Raw genomic sequence first — 23178 nt, forward strand, 5'->3', positions numbered from 1 at the left:
GTTGTGGAGTTGCTGGAGAGAAGTTCCACCCAGACTTTCTCAGTATGAAAACTCAAAGAGTGGGTCAGAGTTGATATCTGGGATGAGAGGAATATACAGGGTGAATTTCTCCAGGTCAAATTCTCAGCGGAGATCTGTCTCTGTCCCCAAGAGAAAATTTGAGCTAAAACTCAAATTGCTTGTTTATTAGCAAATGTAAATAATGTACGGATTAAACCACCTGCTCCTGTTGAACTAATTTAGGTTATACTGGGGCTGGGATGGAGTGGCTGCTAGTTAGTTAACACAATCATGCAAATTAACACATGCCTGGTTTCTAGGCAGATCACTACTGCAGGGAAATCAGGCAACAGACCTGAAAGAAAGCAGTAATCTCTGCTTTATCTGTTCTGACAGTTTTCAGCTACTTTCCACAGGAGTCTTTTGGGGAGAATATTCAATACCTTTTTTTCTTAGCCCAACGATGCGAGGAAGCAGACAATAAAAACTTGGGAAAGAATAACTTAAATATTGGCATCTTAAAGAAAAATTCGCATCTTGGCCAGTGTCGCTCTGGTGAGCTAGTGAGGTTATTTTTGTGTGTCTTGTATTTCTCTGTAGTCTCCCAGAACTTCTCAGAGACCTAGAACCATACTCCATCAAGGGGGTTATTCAACTTGCCCAGAAGAGACTTACCTGGACCTCCTTGGGTGACGGGAGCTGATTCCAGGACACAAGGGAAAGGAACAGAATAGGATTCCTGTTTTTCATTAACCACAGATGCTCAGGTCCTCAGCTCTCTCAGGTCCAGAGAGGAGAGAACCTGAGTTATTTGGGTTATAGTTTGAGTGCACACACAGCATTCATGTTTGCTAAGAGAGATGTCTGATTAGGTCCACTCGTCATCATCTAATACAGAGCAGCTCAGTTGGGCCGAGTCTGTGCCAAGCCTCCTCAGAGCTCATTGGCCACCCTGGTGACCTGCCTGCATTGGTTGGGACACCAAATACCATAGCATCAGATGCGGTGCAGGTAGCATGATTGGTCCACTAAGTGCATGGACCAATCTGGGAACCCAGGAAGGTTGTACTAGAAAAGCATTCTTGAGAAGGGGGCTGAGGGCGAGGGCAGGTCCTTACTGTATCACAGACCAGCGCCAGAATACCTCTGCGATTTCCCCCAGTGCAGGGTGGTTGCGCATCATGGAAGGCATGTCAGGGCTAACTCCAGACAAGCAAGGCAGGTGGTAAAGACCGCAGGGGATGCTAGGAAAGGAAGCTCATCTCAGCTTTTCACACCTTGGTCATTTTGTTCCTATGTATGGCTTCTGGAAGCCCACTCCCCACTCTAGATGCCTTGTTCCTAACTCCACCTCACTCAGTAGGTGAAGGTCAGTGGGATGAGACAGGAGAGATTGAGGGAATGGATTCACCATGGCCTCTGTGGAGATGCCTTGGGTCTCATCCTTGTCTCCCTTGGAATTACCTGTCTGTCTGTAGAACCATCTTCTCAGGCAGGAGAAGCCCACCATGGGCAGCACTGATGAAGGGTGAGGGCAGGTTCACGGAGAGGCCCCCCCGGGGACATTCTCCTGGGATGGTGTTCCATGGTGGAAGGACAAAGGCATATGGAGACGTGTTCAGTCCAGTTCAGTTCAGTTCAGTCGCTCAGTCGTGTCCGACTCTTTGAGACCCCATGAATCGCAGCACACCAGGCCTCCCTGTCCATCACCAACTCCCGGAGTTCACTCAGACTCACGTCCATCGAGTCAGTGATGCCATCCAGCCATCTCATCCTCTGTCGCCCCCTTCTCCTCCTGCCCCCAATCCCTTCCAGCATCAGAGTCTTTTCCAACGATTCAACTCTTCGCATGAGGTGGCCAGAGTACTGGAATTTCAGCTTCAGCATCATTCCCTCCGAGACATGTAACAGACTGGTTAAAATCCCAAATGTAAAGTTTTGTCTTGGCTCCCTATGGAACTAGCTGTGAAAGTTTTGGAAGGTCACTTAAGCTCTCCAATCTTTAGTTACCTTATCTGCAAAATGGGAGAAATAACCTAACTTTAAAAAGTGTGGTGGGCATCGAATGAAAATTTTGGCTCTAAAAACATCTTCTAATTCTCAAATGTCATGCAAATGTTTTGTTTCAAATTGTAACTTGAATGATGTTTCTTCTGTTCAATCTGACAGAAAAAAATTTTTTTCTTTTAAATGCAAGATTGCAATGCTGCCAGAAAAAAAATGGAAAAAATTTCTATTACAGAAAAGGTTAAGATACACAGATAACTAATCGGATAATATTAAGCCCTTCCCAGGTGGCTCAGTGGTAAAGAATCTGCCTGCCAATGAAAGAGACACAAGAAATGAGGGTTTGATCCCTGAGTCAGGAAGATCCCCTGGAGTAGGAAATGGCAACCCATTCCAGTTTTCTTGCCTGAAAAATGCTATGGACAGAGGAGCCTGGTGGGTTACGGTTCATGGGGTCTCAAAGAGTCAGCCATGACTGAGCGCGCCCACATCCACATCCAAGACCTTCTCTTATCTAGATATTCCCATCTGTCTTCAGGAGTAGACAACTGGGCATTTCCCCCAGGAATCCTACCAAACAAAAAAATTAGCATCAGAACTTCACTGGGTTTTAAAGTTTGCATCACATTCCCTGTGGGCTGCTATGTTGAACATGCGGTTGGTTGCATGTTACATTAATTAATTGTCGTTAAACACCTTGAAAAGGAGTGATATATGAATAGCAGCTAAATCTATATATTGTGAATGTGTTTAACTCTACCCAATGTGTGTAAACACACACACAGATGTAATTTAGAGTTGACATGTAGAAATCAATAAAGGATGTCACAGCAAAATATCAGTGAAGGTAAAATGATTTTTTAAACACTCTTCTGAAATGTTCTGCCCTTTCTCATGGGTAATTTGTCTGTCACTTCTGAGTTCCAGTTCCCCACTGGCTCTGTGAGTAGCATCAAAGCTTGAATTGCCCTACAGGAAAAGGCATAATAATCCTCTGTGCAAATAGCTACTTTGTTAGGCTTGAGGGAAAAATTGTGACGATGGGCAATGTATCCTCAAAATATCTCCAGCTTGATTTAAAGAATTTTTTTTTTTTTTGGCTCTGCCACACGGTTCACAGCATCTTAGCTCCCCAGCCAGAACTCACAGTGAAAGCACAGAGTCCCAGCCAGTAGACTGCCCAGGAATTCCCAACGATTTGAAAAAACTCTCATGGTCTCTATTGCAGAGGCCTCTGGTTTGCTCTAGGAAGAATCTGCATGACAGGTACATTCTTTTGCTAGGGCTGCCTCCACAAATTTGAGAAAATGCACTTCTGTTGTTCAAACCACTCAGTCTGTGGAGGTCAGAAGCCCGAGATGAAGGTGTTGGCAGGATGGGTTTCTTCCACGGCCTCTCTCACTGGCCTGTTGACGGCCATCATCTGTGTGCACTTCATGGGCTCCTTCTGTGTGTCAGCGTCCCATTCATCTCTTCCTATAAGGACACCGATCACATCTGATTAGGATTCACCCTTATGGCCTCATTTCACTTTTATTATCTCTTCCAACATCCTATCTCCAGATACTGTCACATTCTGAGATACTGGAGTGTAGGACTTTAACATGTGAATTCAGGAGGAATCAGTTCCTCTCATGACACTGGAGATTTTTTTAAGTTTATTGAAGCGTAGTTGATTTACAATGTTGTGTTAATTTCTGCTGTACAGCAAAGTGATTCATATATATATATTCTTTTTTATATTCTTTTCCATTATGATTTATTACAGGATATTTAATATAGTTCCCTGTTCTATTATAGTAGGACCTTGTTGTTTATCCATCTATGTATAATAATTTACATATGCTAACTCCTAACTTCCAATCCTCCCCCTCCTCCACCCCTTAGCATCCATAAGTCTGCCCACTATATCTGTGAGTCTGTCTCTGTCTCATAGATAGGTTCCTTTAAAAACTAAAAATAAAGTTGCCATGTGGTCCAGCAATCCCACTCTTAGTCATATATCCAGATAAAACTAATTTGAAAAGACACATGCACCTCAGTGTTCATTGCAGCACTATTTACAATAGCCAAGATGTGGGAACAACTTAAATGCATGGATAAAGAAGATGTGGTGCATATATACAATGGAATACTACTTAGGCCTGAAAAAGAATGAAATAATGTCATTTGCAGCAACATGGATAGATCTAGAGATTATCATAGTAAGTGAATTAAGTCAAAGAGAAAGACAAATATCGTATAACATTATGTAATGTGAAATATAAAACAGGACACAAAGGGAGAGTAGAAAAGTTTGGTCTTGGTACAGGGCAAGAGCTGACGTTGTTATTTAGTCGTTCAGTCATGTCTGCCTCTTTGCAACCCCATGGACTGCAGCATGCCAGGCTTCCCTGTCCTTCACTATCTCCCAGAGTTGGCTCCAACTCATGTCCATTGAGTTAATGATGCCATCCAACCATCTCATCCTCTGTCGCCCCCTTCTCCTCTTGCCCTCAATCTTCTCCAGCATCAGGGCATTTTCCAATGAGTCAGTTCTTTGCATCCAGTGGCCTAAGTATTGGAGCTTCAACTTCAGCATCAGTCTTTCTGATGAATATTCAGGGTTGATTTCCTTTAGGACTGACTGTTTTGATCTCCTTGTAATCCAAGAGACTCTCAAGAGTCTTCAACACCATAGTTCAAATGCATCAATTCTTTGGCACTCAGCCTTCTTTATGGTTCAACTTTCACATCCGCACATGACTACTGGAAAAACCATAGCTCTGACAATATGGACCTTTGTCAGCAAAGTGATGTCTTTGTTTTTTAATACACTGTCGAGCAAGTATTTTTTAATTTCATGGCTGTAGTCACAGTCTGCAGTGATTTTGCAGTCCAAGAAGATAAAGTCTGTCACAGTTTCCTTATTTTCCCCATCTATTTGCCATGAAGTGATGCCATGATCTTATTTTTTTTGAAAGTTGTGTTTTAAGTCAGCTTTTTCACTGTCCTCTTTCACTTTCATCAAGAGGCTCTTTAGTTCCTCTTCGCTTTCTTTCATAAGGGTGGTGTCATCAGCATATCTGAGGTTATTGATATTTCTCCCTGCAATCTTGATTCCAGCTTGAGCTTCTTCCAACCTGGCATTTCTCATGATGTATTCTACATAGAAGTTAAATAAGCAGGGTGACAATATACAGCCTTGATGTACTCTTTTCCCAATTTGGAACCAGTCCATTATTCCATGTCTGGTTCTAACTGTTCTTGACTTTCATACAGAACTAATGAAAACCTTTCCCTCCCCTACATTCCTAAATACCAGCTTTGTCCTAGAACTTACAGTTTTCATCCTTATTTCTTAATTTCTAAAACCAGTTCTGAGTTTTTCCTGAGGCTGTTTCTGCTATGATGGAAGAGAGGTTCTCTGACCCAAAGACCATCTAGAGGTCATGTATGGCCCCAGTTTACGCTGGTGAAAGAGGATCTGGAAATGAAGGACCCTTGTATCATACGGTCAGTGACTTTAGCCTGAACTAAACTCTCAGATCCATGTAATAGCTATCAAGTCTCAAGAACTAAATGGCTACCCAGCAAAGTCCACTAGAACTTTCTGCGATGATGTAAATGCTCTAGATGTGTGCTGTCCGATGATGGTAGCCACTAACCACCATATCTACTAAGCATTCGAAATGTGGCAAGTGCAGCTAAGGAATTTCATTTTTAATTATGTTAATTTAAAGTAATCTAGTTTAAATAGCCACATGGGGATAATCACTGTCACATTGGACAGCACAGTCCTAGACCAAGGATACATAAGAGCAGCTCTGGTGTTTGTGGGATGCAGCTGGATTGAAGCACTGCAAGCTCCCGCTTCTTCCCAACCACACACACTCCCTATACCCACTGCTTTCAGTTCCAATGGCCTTTGGAGAAGGAAGTTATCACCAAAGTCCAGTGGAGTGTGCACTCCCTGCCACCAGCTTCAAGTTGGGGGCCCCATAAAAAGCTAATTTGGTTTATTGCTTTACAAGCCAAAGTCTCCAAGAGACCAGATGACTATAGATAGAAATGTTCCTTAGCCACTGGAGGATAAGTTTCTCACTAAGAAATATACCTCTCGGGAAATATTAACCTGGCAGATTAGTTGAAAGCAATTTTGAGCCCACTGTGGCTTCCTTTGCAAACACTGCTCTGAGATCTCAAATTGGAGGACTCCATCAGAATAGGGCTTTGGTCAAAATACACAGCAGCCATACCAGCTGAGTGTGGGTTCTTATCATCCCATACGGGAAGGGGTTAGCATCTCTGGGAAATCAAGTCACATTTGCTCACTCTTATCATGTGTCTGGCTCTGCAGAGCTTAGATAAGTACCAGTTTGGAGCCCTACCATTTTTATTTGTTATTTCACAGAGGTAAGCAGGGTGAGAGCTGCCCAAGACAATGAAGGTAGCCATTACCCTTCATTGGACTAAGTATATAATTTCCCCAGTGATCCTCTGAGTAATAACAAAAACTTATGTGAGGTACATGTAGTGTTATATTCCCTGGGGCTTAATATGGCTCTCAGTAAAATTGATTTTCTGAAATCTTGCAATATACCTCATCAAACTAAATGAAACCTGCTCTGGTTTTATAAGAAGTGATTGGATTCCCTGTGATAAATTAACCCACACCGTCAGAGAGGTACTGGGTAATAGGCTGGTTCATTTCAGCCCCCACAGCTTCCATCCAGGATTTTAATTTTTTTCCACAGATCCTCGTATAACTCCATCTGGGGCTGGGGTGGGGAGCTGCCACCCAATTGAGAGCCTCAGTGGGCTTAGCTGGCCCCACGGAAAGTCATTTCTCCAAGATGATGATTCATCTCCAGTTCCACATGAAGGAGCATGCCACTGTGGAGAGGAGGGCTCCTAGGACAGAGAAGAAGCCTCAAGTGGGAATTTTGGGGCTTCAGGGAAATGGACTTTGTGAGTGGTCAGATGGGGGCCTTGTCCAAGGGGGAAAGCCCTTGTGCCTCTCTGTGATTTCTCCCCTCAGCAGCATCATTGTGTTATGTTAGCGGAGATCAGAGAGCCTCTCCTGACCTGATTTGAAGCTTTACACACATATATGCATATACACACACACACACACACATACCTGTGTGTGTATGTGTTTATTTATTATTTTATTTTTTAAAGATTTTTTTTGATGTGGACCATTTTAAAGTCTTCATTGAATTTGGTGCAATATTGCTTCTGTTTCATGTTTTGGCTTTTTGGCCCCGGAGCACGTAGCATGTAGAGTCTCAGCTCCTTGACCAGGAATGGAACCGACGCCCCCACATTGGAAGGTAAGGTCTTAACCACTGGACCGCCAGGGAAGTCCCTATTTGTTTATTTATAACACTTCTGAGAGTCTGGAAACAGCTTTGCATCTCTGAGAAAAAAGATGGCCATCTGAAATCAAGTCTCTCCTCTGTAAAAGACACCTGTTAGCTGTGCCTCTGAGCCCCAAGGGGGGCGGTTTCCCTTGGAAGGAGCAGTGATTATGGTTGGGCATTGATTCGTTCCATCCCTGGGAGATGAGTTCCCAAGGAGAGAGCTGAAGAGAAATTACTCAGAGCAAATCCTAGGGGAGGAAGTCAGTCTCCTCTGTGGGAATAACTAAGATCCATTAGGCAGGCATATCTACATAGCATTTGCAGAAGACCACAGCTTATCATGACAACACTGAAATCCAACTGACATTATGCACCAAGTACTGGGGGAAACTGATAGCAAAATTGCTTATCACGCAGAACAATATCCTAGCACCGTGTTGCTAAAATTCTGTCTGGTGTGGTTTATTTGGCCAGAGTAGACAGAGCCTCTGAGGAGTGGAAAAAGCAGGAGTTTAATCACACCAAGTGCCAGATCCCCTCTCTAGACACACCACCCCCAGAGCATATTCATTCCTGGCCCCACGCCTTTCTCCCCTTCCTAGGGTCCTGCCCAAGTTAATAAGTCTTGGAAAAAGCAAAGAACTGGCAAGTTCCCCCAAGCAGACTGTGTAGTGTCTTGCTCAGCTAGAGGGTAGTCTTCTCAAGGAGGATGACAGTGGGGAAGAGATATGCAGTATTCATGAAAGATTTGGGGCAACAGGGGTAGGAAAAATGTGCGAGATGTTTTCTGTTTGGGAGCACAATGAATGTCAATGTTTCTCAACCCAAGAGGCTGGACTATCCAACAGAGCAAACCCAAGAGGGCAGTGAATAAAGTTACCTGGGAAGACGAAGTAAGTTTAAGAGCAGTTAGGTGTCACAGAGGGGGATCTTGCAGTGATAGAAAATAATGGGTCAATTTTTATTATTAATAATGAAAATAGCCATACATCGTGGACTTTGTGTGTAGAAAGTTTTATCTTTGTTATTCAAATTAATGTTGTCTTTATTAAAGTAATAAAGGATCCTGGCATGCAGGTTAAGGTTTAAGGTCAGGGTCAGGGTTAGGGTCTGGCTCCTTTCCTATTATCTCCAGTCCTATTTATTACTATAACCTGTATGTCAAGGGTGCATAGTACATGGCAGTGCAAAATAACTGCTTTATTCTTCACTGGGAGGATTTCCAAGAAGCAGTTATCCTGGATGGGTTCAAGTGGAGGGAAGGCTGAGCTCAATCAGATGATCTAATTCCCAGGCTGCTGTGATTGTCTCTCCCTTCCCTCAGCCCCTTCAAATGGGCCCCTCTTCCCTGCAAGCTTCTGGGTGCTGGCTATTTGCTGTTGGCTTTGTTTGATCCTGTCAAGACCTGGAACATGACCGTTAGCACCGGATGCCCTGCTGGGTTTATTGTAGGTTCTATAACTCACTTCAAGCCTCTCATGTTTCATTTCATCCTTGAAATGGAGAGAATGGAGTTAGTAAGCCGGGGTTAACTAGGGTTTGCCACCGTTTTATCTTCCTCCTCTGATATCAGTTTCTAAGTTTACTGAGGTATATGGGATGTGTGTGTGTGTGTGTGTGTGTGTGTGTGTATGAGAAAGAAGGAGAGAGAGAGAATCTGTAACCAAATCAGGAGAAGGATAGTTCCTCCAGGCTGTAAACTCTTTCTGTTTGTAAAGGGCACCTTCAAAGAGAACCCAGCCCTTTGATAGCATGCTAAAATGTTCATTTTTAATTAGTTTCTACTTTCCTCATATTGCAGCAATTAATCCTGCTTCCTAACTTTCATCTCTATAAATAAAGGTATTTAACAGAATTGTAATGTAGTTATATCCTCTTCACCTTCTGTTTTATCTTGCAAAAACACATTATTCCCAGAAATGCTTGTGTTCTGACCTTGCTCCAGAAGGTGCAAAAATGAGCAAATGTCTTACTCTATGTTCTTGAGAGTTGAGCATCTCACTTCACGACACTGGGGGGCCCAGATTTTATCTGTTTGTTGGATCCATATGCCTTAGACTGAGCTACTCTCAATGCCATTATGATCGCAAAGACACGTGGAAGCAGGGCAGAGTTGGCCCAGCAGTGTGTGAGGAGCCAGGGGAGTATGCAGCAGCCACTGCGGCTCTGGAGTTCAAACAAAGGTTCTCAGCCACGGCATCCCCCACGGCAGCAACTGCCATCTCAGAACTAAGTCAGCAGTGGAGACTTACCCAAGGCAACAGTGAGTAAACCCTTTGAATTTTACAGGTTCCGTCCTTGAACTTGGATGTATCTGTTGACTGATAAAAGTGGAACTTGGGTGGGGACAGCTCCTATTTTTATAAGGCAGTTCAACCCTATTTTGGTTTCTAATCTCAACCATGTTGTCCACATTCCTCTGCTTAGGAGTGTGATGTGACTAGATATTAGAGTGGAGAGGAGAGGAAAGGGGGCTAGAAGCAGTGGAGCAGCCAGTGCGTGGACCACTGTCCTTGGTCCTGAACACGAGCATCATGCCACTTTAGGGCGAGGTCACATTTCACAACCTGGAGATGCTAATGTCTCCTGTGCATCCTCTTCTAGAAAGTCTGTGTGAGGCTAAGGAAGAGGCTGTGGCAGCACAGAATGAGAGAGGGCATCAGAGAGATTTAACTATGCAGTGGGAAAAAGGATTTTTATTTATGGTGATAAGCAGAGGTTTCATTTGAACAAAAATCTTGGTAATTTCTTGACAAAACATCCTCTTTAAAGGATTTTTTTTTTAAATTTTACTTAATTTAATAATTTTAAAACATGTGTTCCCCATCCTGAACCCTCCTCCCTCCTCCCTCCCCATACCATCCCTCTGGGTCGTCCCAGTGCACCAGCCCCAAGCATCCAGCATCATGCATTGAACCTGGACTGGCATCTCGTTTCATACATGACATTTCACATGTTTCAATGCCATTCTCCCAAATCTTCCCACCCTCTCCCTCTCCCACAGAGTCCAAAGCCTGTTCTATACATCAGTGTCTCTTTTGCTGTCTCGTATACAGGGTTATCGTTACCATCTTTCTAAATTCCATATATATGCGTTAGTATACTGTATTGGTGTTTTTCCTTCTGGCTTTAAAGGATTTAAAACAAAATCAGTTTCTGCTCTGCTATTGAACAAACATGGCTACAGCTTATGCTTTACAAGGTTGTATAATACCTGGGTGATTTTGTGTAAATTTGACCGTTATAAAGTTTTTCCTCTGGGATGTGAGTGAGGAGTCAGACACTATTGTACTCCAGTCCTGCCCAGCAGCCTGATTCAGTGATAGTGACTCCCTTCCTGAGGGTGTGTTTTGCTGTGATCATGAGAATGTTCATGGACCACCAGCAATTCCTAGTTTATATTAAGGATTCTCCAAAAAACCCAGCCAAACTGTCTACCTCCTCTCAGACATGCACTCTGCTCTCCCCTCTGTATCTCTGCACCTTTCCCCTCAAGCACTCAGAAGCATCTTTTATCTCACCACAATTCAACCCACAATCTCTTGGCCTTGGAATGGTTTCAGTACAAAGGAGAGAAACCAAGATTAGCTTTTGGAAGTCTCATGCCAAGGCTGAAAATGTGAGCAGGTTTCCAAGGACTGTGTCTTTTCAGATGGAAACCAAACTCAAGATGTTTTCAATTCTTTGGCATCCTGTCTCCACTTTGACTTTTCCAAGCAAGGAGGTGTAAGAAGTCTATTTACAACTATTGTATAATGTAAAGGCAAATTATTTTGTTGCTATGTTTATTCCTGGTTAATTGAGGAAATTATATCATTTAACCAAGAGTAAAACCTCTGAGATTTTTCTTCTCATTTCCCTGCCTGTCTGGGGAAATGGGGAGAAGTAAACAATCATGCCCTATTTTATTCCTAGTTAAATGAATTATCATCATAATAATTACCAATAAAAGCATCTGGTTTTGGCACAGTTCAACACAGGAATTTCTCAGTGCAAGATTTGATCTTTACCATGAATTCTTAACCTTTCTAGTTCCTCAGCTCCTTAAGTTGACCTCTATCCTATCTGAGTGCGGGACCTTTGAGAGCTAATATTACTTTCAAATTTAGATGAGCTATCCCTTAAAGTACAATTTTTTTGTTGTGGTGGTTATACACAATGCTTTCTGTAGGCCGTTATTGCTTGTTTAATTTTCTATGGAAACGATCTGCATGCAAACAGAGTTCTGTTCCTTACCTCTGCTCCCGCTGCTTCTCCCAGGGGGCCCACCGGAGCTGACAGCCAGTTGCTGTGGATTCACCAGGACACCGTGGTGGAGGAGAGATACCTCCCGGGATTTGATGTTCTGAGTCTGGGCAGGAGGATAATGCTCTTGTCACATGGAAAACGTGTTGAAAATTCAGCAGTTCCTGAAATTTGAGCAAATTTTAGTTATCCAGTGAAGGCTTGAAAAACAAAGACTGATCGAGGTCAGGCATCTCGACGCGCTGTCTGTGGATCCTTCAGGTTATACCCTGAACCTACTGAGTCAGAATTTCTGGCATCTTTATTTTTTAACACCCTTCTCCCACTCACAGTTATTCTAAAGGTACACTGAAGTTGGAGAACCACTGAGTTAGAGTATAGGAATATTTCTTCAAGCAGAGAAGCCTGACCTGAGCATTTGGGACCCTGTGTTTGGAAATCTGCCTCCAAATTCTGGGTACCTAAGAGACTTGCTCGATGTAACTGATGCGGACATATGTATCTCACTGCAATGTGAGTCCTAGCAGTGAAAGTTGCATCTGGTTGAAGCACTGAGGCGGTCCTGGGAGCTAGACTGTCAAACAAAGTTGGTATTGTTAGGGAACCACGGACTGAATCCGTCTGCCTTGGCCAGGCATGATGATAACCACTTGAGCTGTCTCACAACAGGAGGCCTCAGTAAGGCACGTGGTGCCACCACTGAAAACGAAATGGGAAAATTCAGGAGGGGCCAAAAGGAGGGAGGAGACACCAGCCTACAATATGTCCTGCCAGCTTCCCAGAATCTTTAGAGCCGAAATTCATCTTGGCTGAGAGATGTGCACACCACCAGGAAGGACCCTGGTGTCAGACTAAATACGGGCCAAGCAAGATGACCGGCCAGAGACAGCCCAGAAAGTACCCCTGTCGCCATAAAAGCCGAGACTGCCACATGGCAGAGCAGTCCTCCTGGTTCCCTTACTCTGCTGGTCTCCACTCGGGCACCCCTGGCCAATAAAGTCTTTTCTTTGTCACTGTGTGTGTCTCCCCCAATAATTCATCTCCTAGTGTGAAACAAGAGTCCATCCTCGGGCCCTGGAAGGGAGTCCCCCTTTTCTGCAGCAGTCTTACCAACACACTGTGATGCAAACAAAGATCACGACCCAGGAATCAGGAGACGTGTGTTCCTGGGTCTGGCTGTGACGTTGTCAAATGCTCGGTCTTGGCCACAGCCATGTTTTCCACCAGGGCCTCAGTTTCCATATCAGCAAAATGAGAGGATTAGGATAGGTCTGTGGTTTTCATACTATTTTCCTCAGAGTCGAGAAAGATGAAGGCACAAGAAGCAGGCTGAGTGTTAGAGGTCAAGATCTTCTCTTCCACCAGAGAAGCTGAGCTTTCATCTTGTTCTACATCGCACTTCCACAAAAATGTCGTTTTTGAAAAAACAAGTCTTCTGCTTAAAAGAAAAAAAAGATAAAAGCAAATTATTAGGCTAGATGATCTATACAATCCTGGGTTTTAGTTGGTTGATCTAAGAAAATACAGCTTCTTCTCTTTGAAACAGAGGATTAAGAAAAACTAACCCAACCATTTCGCATGTCAGATTCATCTTACACAATGTTACTTTAGCATTTGTCATTTAAAAATAAGCCAAGGCTCTAGAAGTTCCATTTCTCCCACAAGAATACAGATAAACTTTAGAATGCTTCTATCAGAGAGAAGTTTGGGCTTTGTCAACCTCGATACTTTACGAAGAGTTAAAGATAATAGATGAATTCATAACACTGCTAGGATTTTCCTCAAAGGGAAACAGCAGGAGTTGATGAAATCTGGAGTGTTTGACTGGGTTGACATTAATGGCTAATATTGGGTTTTGAAATATATGTGTGTTTTCATTTTCTGTATAAGCTCTATTCCACATTAATAATGGAAAATCTGGAGTTGATTGCTTTTTGAAAATATCTGCTTAATACTGACGTCCCCAATCACTCCAAGTGAAGAACAGAGTGGCGGCCAACAGACGAGAAAGAGAGTTAGGTGAAATCCCATCCATCCACAGGGGAATTGGGAGACCCAGCAAAGCCCATTGGTCTTTGTGCCTCATTTTTACCAGCTGAAAATGAGGAAACGTGCAGTCAAGTAAACCTTCCTTTGTGTCAGGGAGGTTTGTGTTTTTTTTGAGCAATGGTTGATTTACAGTGTTGTGATAGTATCAGGTATATAACAAAGTGAATCAGTCATACATATACATATAGCCACTCTTTTAAAGCTTCTTTTCCCAAATAGGTCATTACAGAGTATTGAGTGGATTTCCCTGTACTATACAATAGATCCTTATTAGTTATCTATGGTACATATAGCAGCATGTACAGGTTAATCCCAATCTCCCAATTTATCCCTTCCCCTCCTCTCCCCCTTGGTAACCATAAGTTTGTTTTCCACATCTGTGACTCCATTTCTGTTTTGTAAATAAGTTCATTTATACTATTTTTTTTTACGATTCCATATAAAAGTGACATCTGATATATGTCTTTCTTTATCTGACTTACTTCACTTAGTGTGACAGTCTCTGGGTCCATCCATGTTGCTGCAAATGGTATTATTATTTTGTTGTTTTTTATGGCTGAGTAGGAGAAGGCGATGGCACCCCACTCCAGTGTTCTTGCCTGGAGAATCCCATGGACGGAGGAGCCTGGTGGGCTGCAGTCCATGGGGTTGCTAAAGTCAGACACGACTGAGTGACTTCACTTTCACTTTTCACTTTCATGCATTGGAGAAGGAAATGGCAACCCACTCCAGTGTTCTTGCCTGGAGAATCCCAGGGACGGGGGAGCCTGGTGGGCTGCCGTCTATGGGGTCGCACAGAGTCGGACACGACTGAAGCGACTCAGCAGCAGCAGTGGCAGTGTTCCATTATATATGTATATGTACATGCCACATCTTTATCCATTTCTCTGTTGATGGATATTTAGTTTGCTTCCATGTCCTGGCTATTGTAAATAGTGCTGCAATGAGCATTAAGGTACATGTATCTTTTCAAAGTATGTTTTTCTCCATAGGAAGTTTGTTTGTTTGCTTTTTAAGTTTATGGGTGTATTATTCTGCTAGGGCTACCCTAAAAAAGGACCACAAACTCAGTGGCTTAAAGAACAAAAAATTTATTTTCTCATAGTTCTGGCAGCAAGAGGACAAAGATTGAGGCATAAATTTGGTTGTTTTTTTTCTAGAACCTCTCTCCTCGGCTGGCAGAAGGCCTCTGTGGCTGTGTTCCCACGAGGTCCCTCTCTCTATGTCCTAATCTCCACTTTTTAAAAGGACATCAATCAGATTGGACTAGGGCAAACCCTAGTGACCCCGTTTAACTTACTTATTTCTCTAAAGACCCATGATCCAAATACACAGTTACATTCGGAGGTACTGGATGTTAGGGCTTCAATACATGAACAGTTAGGGCTTAAACATATGAATTTTAGGGGAACACGATTCAGCCCATATTAATGGGTTAACATAAGTACAGAACTTTGAGTTGTACTAAAGAATTACTAAGCATTATCATCATTATTATATTTATTATTACTGTAATTAAGTTGCCATTATTAGGATGCATTTTGCCCTAAATGATTAATTCCTAATCTGTCCATCTGGAATGATCTCTAGGTCTCCAGGACAGAACTGGCCAATTCTGGCCCAAGCCTGGTGTGGACAGCAGGTCGGCCCCTCTCTTCTACGAGGGGTCCAGCTCCTAGAGTGTGCAGACCTGGCTTTGCAAGTTGCTGGTTTTGTAAATTCTCCACGCACTGATATCATCCACCTGTCCGCTCAGCATAAGGTATTTCATGATGAGATCATTTAAATCCGATTTTGAGGTCGGGGAGCAAGTCATATATTTTTCTTGAAGATATCAAATGACATCAAAAGCTTTACCAGAGTCAGGCTTTGAACAGTGGGACAGTACGTCACACTTTGATTCACACAGGAAGGATAAAAACAGACCAGCAACAACGGGGAAATTATGAGACGTGTCTCTTAAGTCCTCACTGAGAGCCCAGAGGGGCTGTGAAGGGAAATAAGTGCATATGGAGAGATTACCTTCTGCCGGCATCTGCGAGTGCCTTGGGGCTGGCACCTACTGTGCTCGATAAATCCTGGGTGATTGATTAATAGAAAAAGATAAGCTGGATACTGGGCTGCAATCCGAGACTCTTTACTTTTCACATTTAAAGGAGTCTGAATTTACGCCTTCCTGTGTCATGATAGCTTGATTTTAGAGCAAGAAAGGAAAGACCCCTTACCCCTACCCCAGCCCGAGGCCCTAGCACTCAGGAAAGCCTGTGGACTCAGACAGAGTTAATGACAATCATGGTTAGTCTGGAGGAGAGCATGGCAACCCACTGCAGTATTCTTGCCTGGAGAATCCCCAGGGACAGAGGAGCCTGGCGGGCTACAGTCCATGGGGTCACAAAGAGCTGGACACGACTGAGCGACTAAGCACAGCACACAGTTGGTTGGTACATCCAGCCCTGGGAGGACTCACGTGTGTGTCTAGAACAAGTGAATGCTCAAGAGCATCCATTTTGACTCTGATTTTGGAATTACTTTCTTGGGTGTGTCTACGAGAGGATGAACTCTGATGCTGTCTGCTAGCCGCTTCTCCTTGGGCCTGGATCGGGGGTTGGGAGTGGGGGTTTGGGAGTAGTGCTTTCACGAACTTTTCATTAACATGACACACAGAGAACCAAGCTTGTGGGGCTATCCAGGATCATCCTGGGATATCCAGGATGTGAATCAGGGTGCAGTTCAGGAAATCAGAAACTGCTCTGTTTATTGTATCAAAGAGTTACTCTGTTACAGCACAGCTGCTGCTGCTGCTGCTAAGTCCCTTAAGTCGTGACCCCATAGACGGCAGACCACCGGCTCCCCCGTCCCTGGGATTCTCCAGGCAAGAACACTGGAGTGGGTTGCCATTTCCTCCTCCAATGCATGAAAGTGAAAAGTGAAAGGGAAGTCGCTCAGTCATGTCCGACTCTTAGCGACCCCATGGACTGCAGCCTACCAGGCTCCTCCATCCATGGGATTTTCCAGACAAGAGTACTGGAGTGCGGTGCCATTGCCTTCTCCGGTTACAGCACAGGGAATTGGTTAAAAACTGGCATTAGGACTGAGGCGAGAACCCACATGGAGGAATTAACTTTGGCACCTCTAGGCTGGGGGAAAGAGCAGAGACGCTTCGATGCTCAGACCTGGAGCTTGGAGGAGGGTCTCAGAGTGATGGGCCCAGTCCTTGCAGAATGGGGGTGCTGACTAGCCGCTGCTGGCAGCCAAGACACTCAGAAGGGGGGCCCTGGGCACTGGGGATCTGCCTCCTGGAGGGGCCCAGCCTGGCTGCTGCCGATCCTTCTGAGAGGCAGGAGGGTGCACAAGCCATAAGCTGGGTTCAGGGTGGAGGGCAGAGCTAAGGCGAGGTCATCGCTGACCGAACAGCCAGCAGACCAGCAGGAGGGAGTCCTCTTCCTCCTCTTGCCTTCCAGTCTCCCTCTCATGCTTGTGGGTAGAGCCTCCCATGGAGACATCTGTGATGGCTCCATACTTGCAGCTCCCCAGCACCCAGTATCTCATCACGGAGCAGAGTGTGGAGGGTGGCTCTGGAATCTGGAGGGGATCGTTATAGTTGGCACCCAGGACTACCAGCCCAAGGTATCTGGTCCCACCCCCTGCCCTTCAAGATGGGAAATCAAATCTCAGCCTAATTAGAGCCCACTGGGTGTAAGGTTCATCAGGCAGTGCTGGTTTAGGGACCTAACTGTCAGCAAAGAGAGATGAGGCCATATCGTGGAAAGAGGAAACTCCAGGAGAAGGAAGGAGGACCCAGCAAACGCTCTGAGGTGAGAAGTGTCACTGGGCGCAATGAGAGGACAGAAAGAAAGCAGTGTTTGAATGTGGGCTCTGGAGATCAACTGCCAGAACTAAAGCCAGGTTCCAGCCCTGAGGGTACCCCTGACCTGGGGCGAGCTTCTTAACCTTCCCAAGCTTCGAGCTGCACAGAGCTAGTGAGGATTAAACGAGATAATCTAGGTAGTGATTAGCCCAGGGCTGGTCACAGGTGCGCAGTCAATGAGTTGGTCTCTGTGATTGGAGAATTCGTGCACTTCCTTCCTCCACTCTCCCTCCTTATGATCCTGATTGCTGTGCACACATGTGATGACCCATTTCCTCATTCTGACAGGTCTGTGATACTCAAATTCCGCGTCGGATGCTCTTTGATCTTTGCTGGCCGGTTAGAGACTTCATCCTCTCTGTAAAGCTGGTGGGGAGAATGGGTCCATTCAGGCTCCTTTCCGTCTCCTACTCTAAAGCAGTGTGGCTCTGCCCGTGTGATGAAGTCAACTCCCCTGGTATCCGGGAGCTTAATCTTCTGTCTGGTTGGAATCGGTGCCATGGTTCTGTACTTATGAACAGTGCTGGAGCAGTCATTACCGAGTGCCTCGCTACTACTCTTGGTGACTGTGGGCAGGTAACCAAAGGTGTGGTTACATGCCAGCTGGCTCCATGGTTCCCCTTGAGAGACACTTGTCTCTGAAGCCACGTGGTGTTTTTAAGGTAAGGATGCTACCCGTGGGACTGGGCAATAACACCTGCCTCTGACTGTGAGTGAGCTCTCAAAATTTATCTCCTGCTCTTGGTCCTATGGCTTCTGCCTGACCCATATCCAGCTGCTGTCCTTGGACTTCAGATTTCACGCTGGCCTGAACAGCGGGCACCTCCCTCACATTACCTGCTGTTTTGCCCCAGATTGGATGCTGTCACCTCAGACCCACACTCTCCCATGTTCTGGCTCTGTGTAGTCACTCTGCTTGGGTCAATTAATGTGGGGATGTACCTGAAGAGGTTGGAGAAGGAATGGCAGCACACTTCAGTATTCTTCCCTGGAGAATTCCATGGACAGAAGAGCCTGGCGGGCTACAGTTTATGGGGTTGCAAAGAGTCGGACACGACTGACTTACACACACACACACACACACACACATGAACACCTGGGCAGGTACCCTGACAGAGATGGTCTTCCTTGTTTATTTGAACGTCATTAACATCTTACCATTAAAGATACATGGCTTTAGTCTAGGGTATAGGGCTTGGGATGGTAATAGCACAAGGGAAAGGGTTTTATGGTGAAATCATTTAGGAAATACTGGGTTAACATGGTTAGACAGGTTCCCTTCACCTCAAATCTTCCCTGAGCTGTTAAGGTGTTGATGTTAACTGTGAACTTCCAAGAAAGGAAGTAGGAAGCAGTGCTCCAATGTTCTGTCGTCGTCAGCCTGTTTTGGAGAAGTAGTGCTTGAGACTGAAAGCGTTGCAGTGTCAGGGGTTGACTTTTTCTTGTGATCTCTGTCTTTGTCTCTTTCTCTTTCTAGGTGTCTTCTTCCTAAATAAAAATGCCATATGATATCACGTGTATGTGGAGTCTAAAATATGACGCAAATTATTTATCTACAAAACAGAAGCAGACTCACAGACAGAGAAAGCAGACTTGTGCTTGCCAAGGGGGAGGCAGGGGATGGAATCGGTGGGGAGTCTGGGATTAGCAGACGCAAGCTATTACATACAGGATGGATAAACCACAAAGTCCTCCTGTATAACACAGAGAACTATATTCAATATCCTGTGATAAGCCTTATGGAAAAGAATATATATGTGTGTGATGAATTCTATTGCAGTACAGCAAAAATTAACACAGCATTGTAAATTACCTATACTTCAATTTCAAGCAAGTAATTCTGAAAGGAAATATATATCAAGTCACGATCACTTTAGTGATAATTAGCCCAATTAGTTTCCAAGCACTTGGGTTTTTTTCCTTCCTGAAGACCCTCCGCACTCACTGCCTCTTCTTTTCCATCTCGTCCAAACAGTCTGCTTGGACTTGGCCTGGAAGGTTGTGTAAAAGAGGTGAACTGGAAGGGACTGATGGGGAAGACGTGGATCCTGAGCCACCTCACCTCACCGACTTTCCACTTTATTCCTTCATTGTGTTTCCTCAGTCCCCAAACTTGTGACTTTTCTGTCCATCTGTTGTGTCCCCCAGCCCACCCAGTGTGGGTCCCAGCTCTTTATGCCTGATCTCCTCTTCCTCATTCCCTCCTTTCTCAAATGAGTTTGGAAGGTCACTGATACAGTTTAGATGAAGATAATAGAATATTTGCAATGTGAGGGGTCCTCATGCTGATCCACATTATCTTCATTGTTCAGGAGGAAGAAGAAGGGTGAATGCTATGTTCATGGCTTCTGACTGCCAGGCTAGTACTTTTTCTCCTTGAACTAAGCTGCTCCCAGGCCTGTATTAATCAAGACTTTTTATTCTGTGTTTTTGATGCTTTGACACTTGGGGCCTTGATAACCCAGTGAGACTGCCTCTCCCAGCTAATTCCTAGAGATAGCAAACAGCTTACCTGTCTTGCAAACATGCCTTGTAAACCAATCACCTCCTAGATCAGACTCTTGCACTCCAGGCCACTATCCACATTCCTAATATCGCAGGGCTAGGTCCCAGGCACCTAGGGACACCCCTGTGCCCCAGAACCTGCTTAAATTATTCAAACAGCCAATCCTAGGCTTGCTTACCTGTTTCATCCATTCATGGAAAGTGTCTCCAGCTCCGAATTTCCTCCCTGCCTCTGCTGTTGACCCTGGTGCTTCCCCACGTAGCCCCCTCCTCTTGGGATCTGTGAGTGTAACAAGCTCTGATCTTCATTGGCAGTTGTTTCCTGAAAAATTCTTTTTATATCTTATATTTTAAAACAGAGGTTGGTCCCAGCGAATTGGCTACACTTTCAGAAGCCCTCTGAGGTGAGGAAGGGTCTCCTGGTGGCAGAGATCTGTGGTGTGAGTGAGCCTGCTAGTCCCTGCCCCTGAAGACGGTCTCTCTGAGGGAGGCCCTGACACCACTGCTCCTGGCCCTGGAGGACCACTCTCTAGGGTTCAACACGGACAAAACTGCCGTCTTTTTTCCTGGTGTGTTTTCACTCAAGCCAGGCAAGCCAAAATTTTCAAAGGGAAATCAACTTCAAAATAAGAGAGATCAAAAGGAAATGTACCAAGAAAAACACACACACACACACAAAACCCCACTAACATACATAGGAACCAAAACCAGAAAATGAAACCAAAAAAGGAAAGAATGGGAGAAAGGAAAGAAAGAAAAAAGGGAGGGAGGAAGGAAGGAAGGAAGAGAAAGGGAAAGAAAAAGGAGAAAACTAAAGAATGGTCAACTTGAAAGCTCTGGCCGGCAGCCATCCCGGCTGTGCTGCAGCCAGTCCTTCCAGTCCACAGGAGATGAGCTGTTACTGGATGACAGTGAGTTCCACCTCGCCTCAATGCCCCCACCCCTCCCCTCCACCCTCAGCTACATTATTGATTAAAAAACCGGCATCATTATGCAATCCATTTGGCAGCCACATCCCCTCTTTGGGTAGGGTTCAAGGCAAATGAACACTGCACTCAGATGTTGCTTTCGAGTGCAACTATTCCATTCTGTCTGCGCCCTGATTTGGGGTCACACCCCTTCCTGGAGCCCCAGAACCCCAGGACCCCCAGGCTTCATCTGCCTCCATCGCTGCTCCTTGCCACCAGTTCCCAGTGGCCCCTGATCCTTTAATCTTGCCTCTTTCTACCAGAAGCTTTCTCCTCCAGCTCTCTTGGACCTGACAGTCTGGTCCATGCTCATTACTCTGGCCTGTGATCTTGACACTCTGGAAGACTCTGCTGTTGAAAATTATCCTAAGCTCTAGTGCATGCTCCTGGAACACTGTTGAACACAGCCTTTAACTCTTGAAGGTCTGGAAGGGACATTGTACAGAAACCATGTTATTAGATGCTTCTTGCTATGTTCTTTGTATAGTAAACAAACATCATCATTCCAGTAAAAATAAAAGTTAAAATAGTTAGAAAGGGAAGAAATGCAGGAAAGACCATGCAAAGGCAAACAAGGCTCTTTGAGCTTCTGTGACCTCATTCATATCTATAACAAATAACGCATCTTCCACTGAATAAATAGTGAGCACCGACTCATTGGGTACTATGACATCTGGACTCTGGGGGTATATCGATAAACAGGAAAATCTCCATCCTCGTGGTGCTTCCATTCTACTGAGAATGTTTAGTGTTTGCAGACACTAAATACGATAAAGTAGCAAATTAATGAACAAATGGAAGGTCATAGGTGCTGATGAGAATCCAGAAGGCAGGAAAGAGCATTAAGACACCCCCAGGGAGCCTACAACCTGGGTTCTTAGAGACAGAGAATTCAGTAAAGGCCTCAAAGAGAAGGTGACATTTGAACCTTAAGGGAAGTGAGGGAGGATTTATGCAAATACTGGAGCACTTTAGGCAGATGGTTCTAGACGGGCCAGTGCAAAGGCCCTGTGGCATTCAAGGATAGCAAAGAAAGTGTGGCTGCAACAGAGTGCATGAGGGGAGAGCAGTCAGAAAGGGATGGTGGGGTCCTGGTCACGGAGCATCACGGGAATGGTAGGCTTTATAAGTACTTTGACATTTACTCTGAGTAAGATGGGGAGTCGTGGCCAGCTTTGAACAGATAAATAATGTCATTGGACTTATATTTTGAAAGAAGTGCACTTCTAATTTATTGAACACTTGGGATGATGCCAGAAATTATGTTAAACACTCTGCATGCACTATTCTTCTGATCTTCACAGCAACTTTTGGGGAAAGAATCTATTATTATCATCTAAACTTGAAGAAGTGAGGAAACAGACTAGAGAACTGAGAAACATGCCCTTAGACAACTGAGACGTCACGGGAGCTGGTGGAGCCCCTGGCTTCCTGACTCTGAAGCAAGAGCCCACGACCACGTCCCTGTGCCTGTGGACACTGTCATGGCCCCATTGGACTTCCGGCCCCTGGCCACCCGCTTGGCCACATTCTGGAGAGCACGACGCCCGAAGCGAAAATGAGACCCAACCTCAGCACGAAGGACATTTCACCCCTGCTTGGCTAAATTTAAATTTCTCCTTCACACGTGACTCATTGCGGTTCAAAGTTCATACTGATCAGCTCCAGCCCGTGAAATCGGTACGTTGTAAAGACACTGAAACCAAGCATGTGAATATTGCCCCTTCAAACCTACAGATCGATAGTGAGGCCCCACCTTGCTCCTGTCTAACCTGCCCAGTTTGGCAGGCAGCCCTCCTTGGCACTGCAAACCAAACAGCACATCGTAAATCTCTGGGTACCCCTCAGATTCTCATAGTACCCCAGCATCCTGCTCCAAGTGGCTTAAATTGGTCAGAGCCTAAGACACGGTCAACTGAGTAACACCTGGCCCACGCAGAGCCAGACGTGTGTGTCTGTGAGGTGGGTGTGTCAAGTAAAGGATGAGAGAGTTAATGCAAAGGGTTAAGATAAACACACACACACACACACACACACACACACACAAATGCAGTTGTGCTGGGGAAGGTGTGGCGAGGAGCTAAGAGGGCTGGGGCAAAGCCAAAGGGCTTCTTTTTGCAGCCTCCTCTGATGGGCAGCTCTGCACCCCCAGAGCAAAAGCTCTGAAACATCATTACTATTTAAAGTGACA

Source organism: Bison bison, unplaced genomic scaffold (genome assembly GCF_000754665.1).
Source record: "Bison bison bison isolate TAMUID 2011002044 unplaced genomic scaffold, Bison_UMD1.0 scf7180017864146, whole genome shotgun sequence".
Classification (NCBI taxonomy): domain Eukaryota; kingdom Metazoa; phylum Chordata; class Mammalia; order Artiodactyla; family Bovidae; genus Bison; species Bison bison.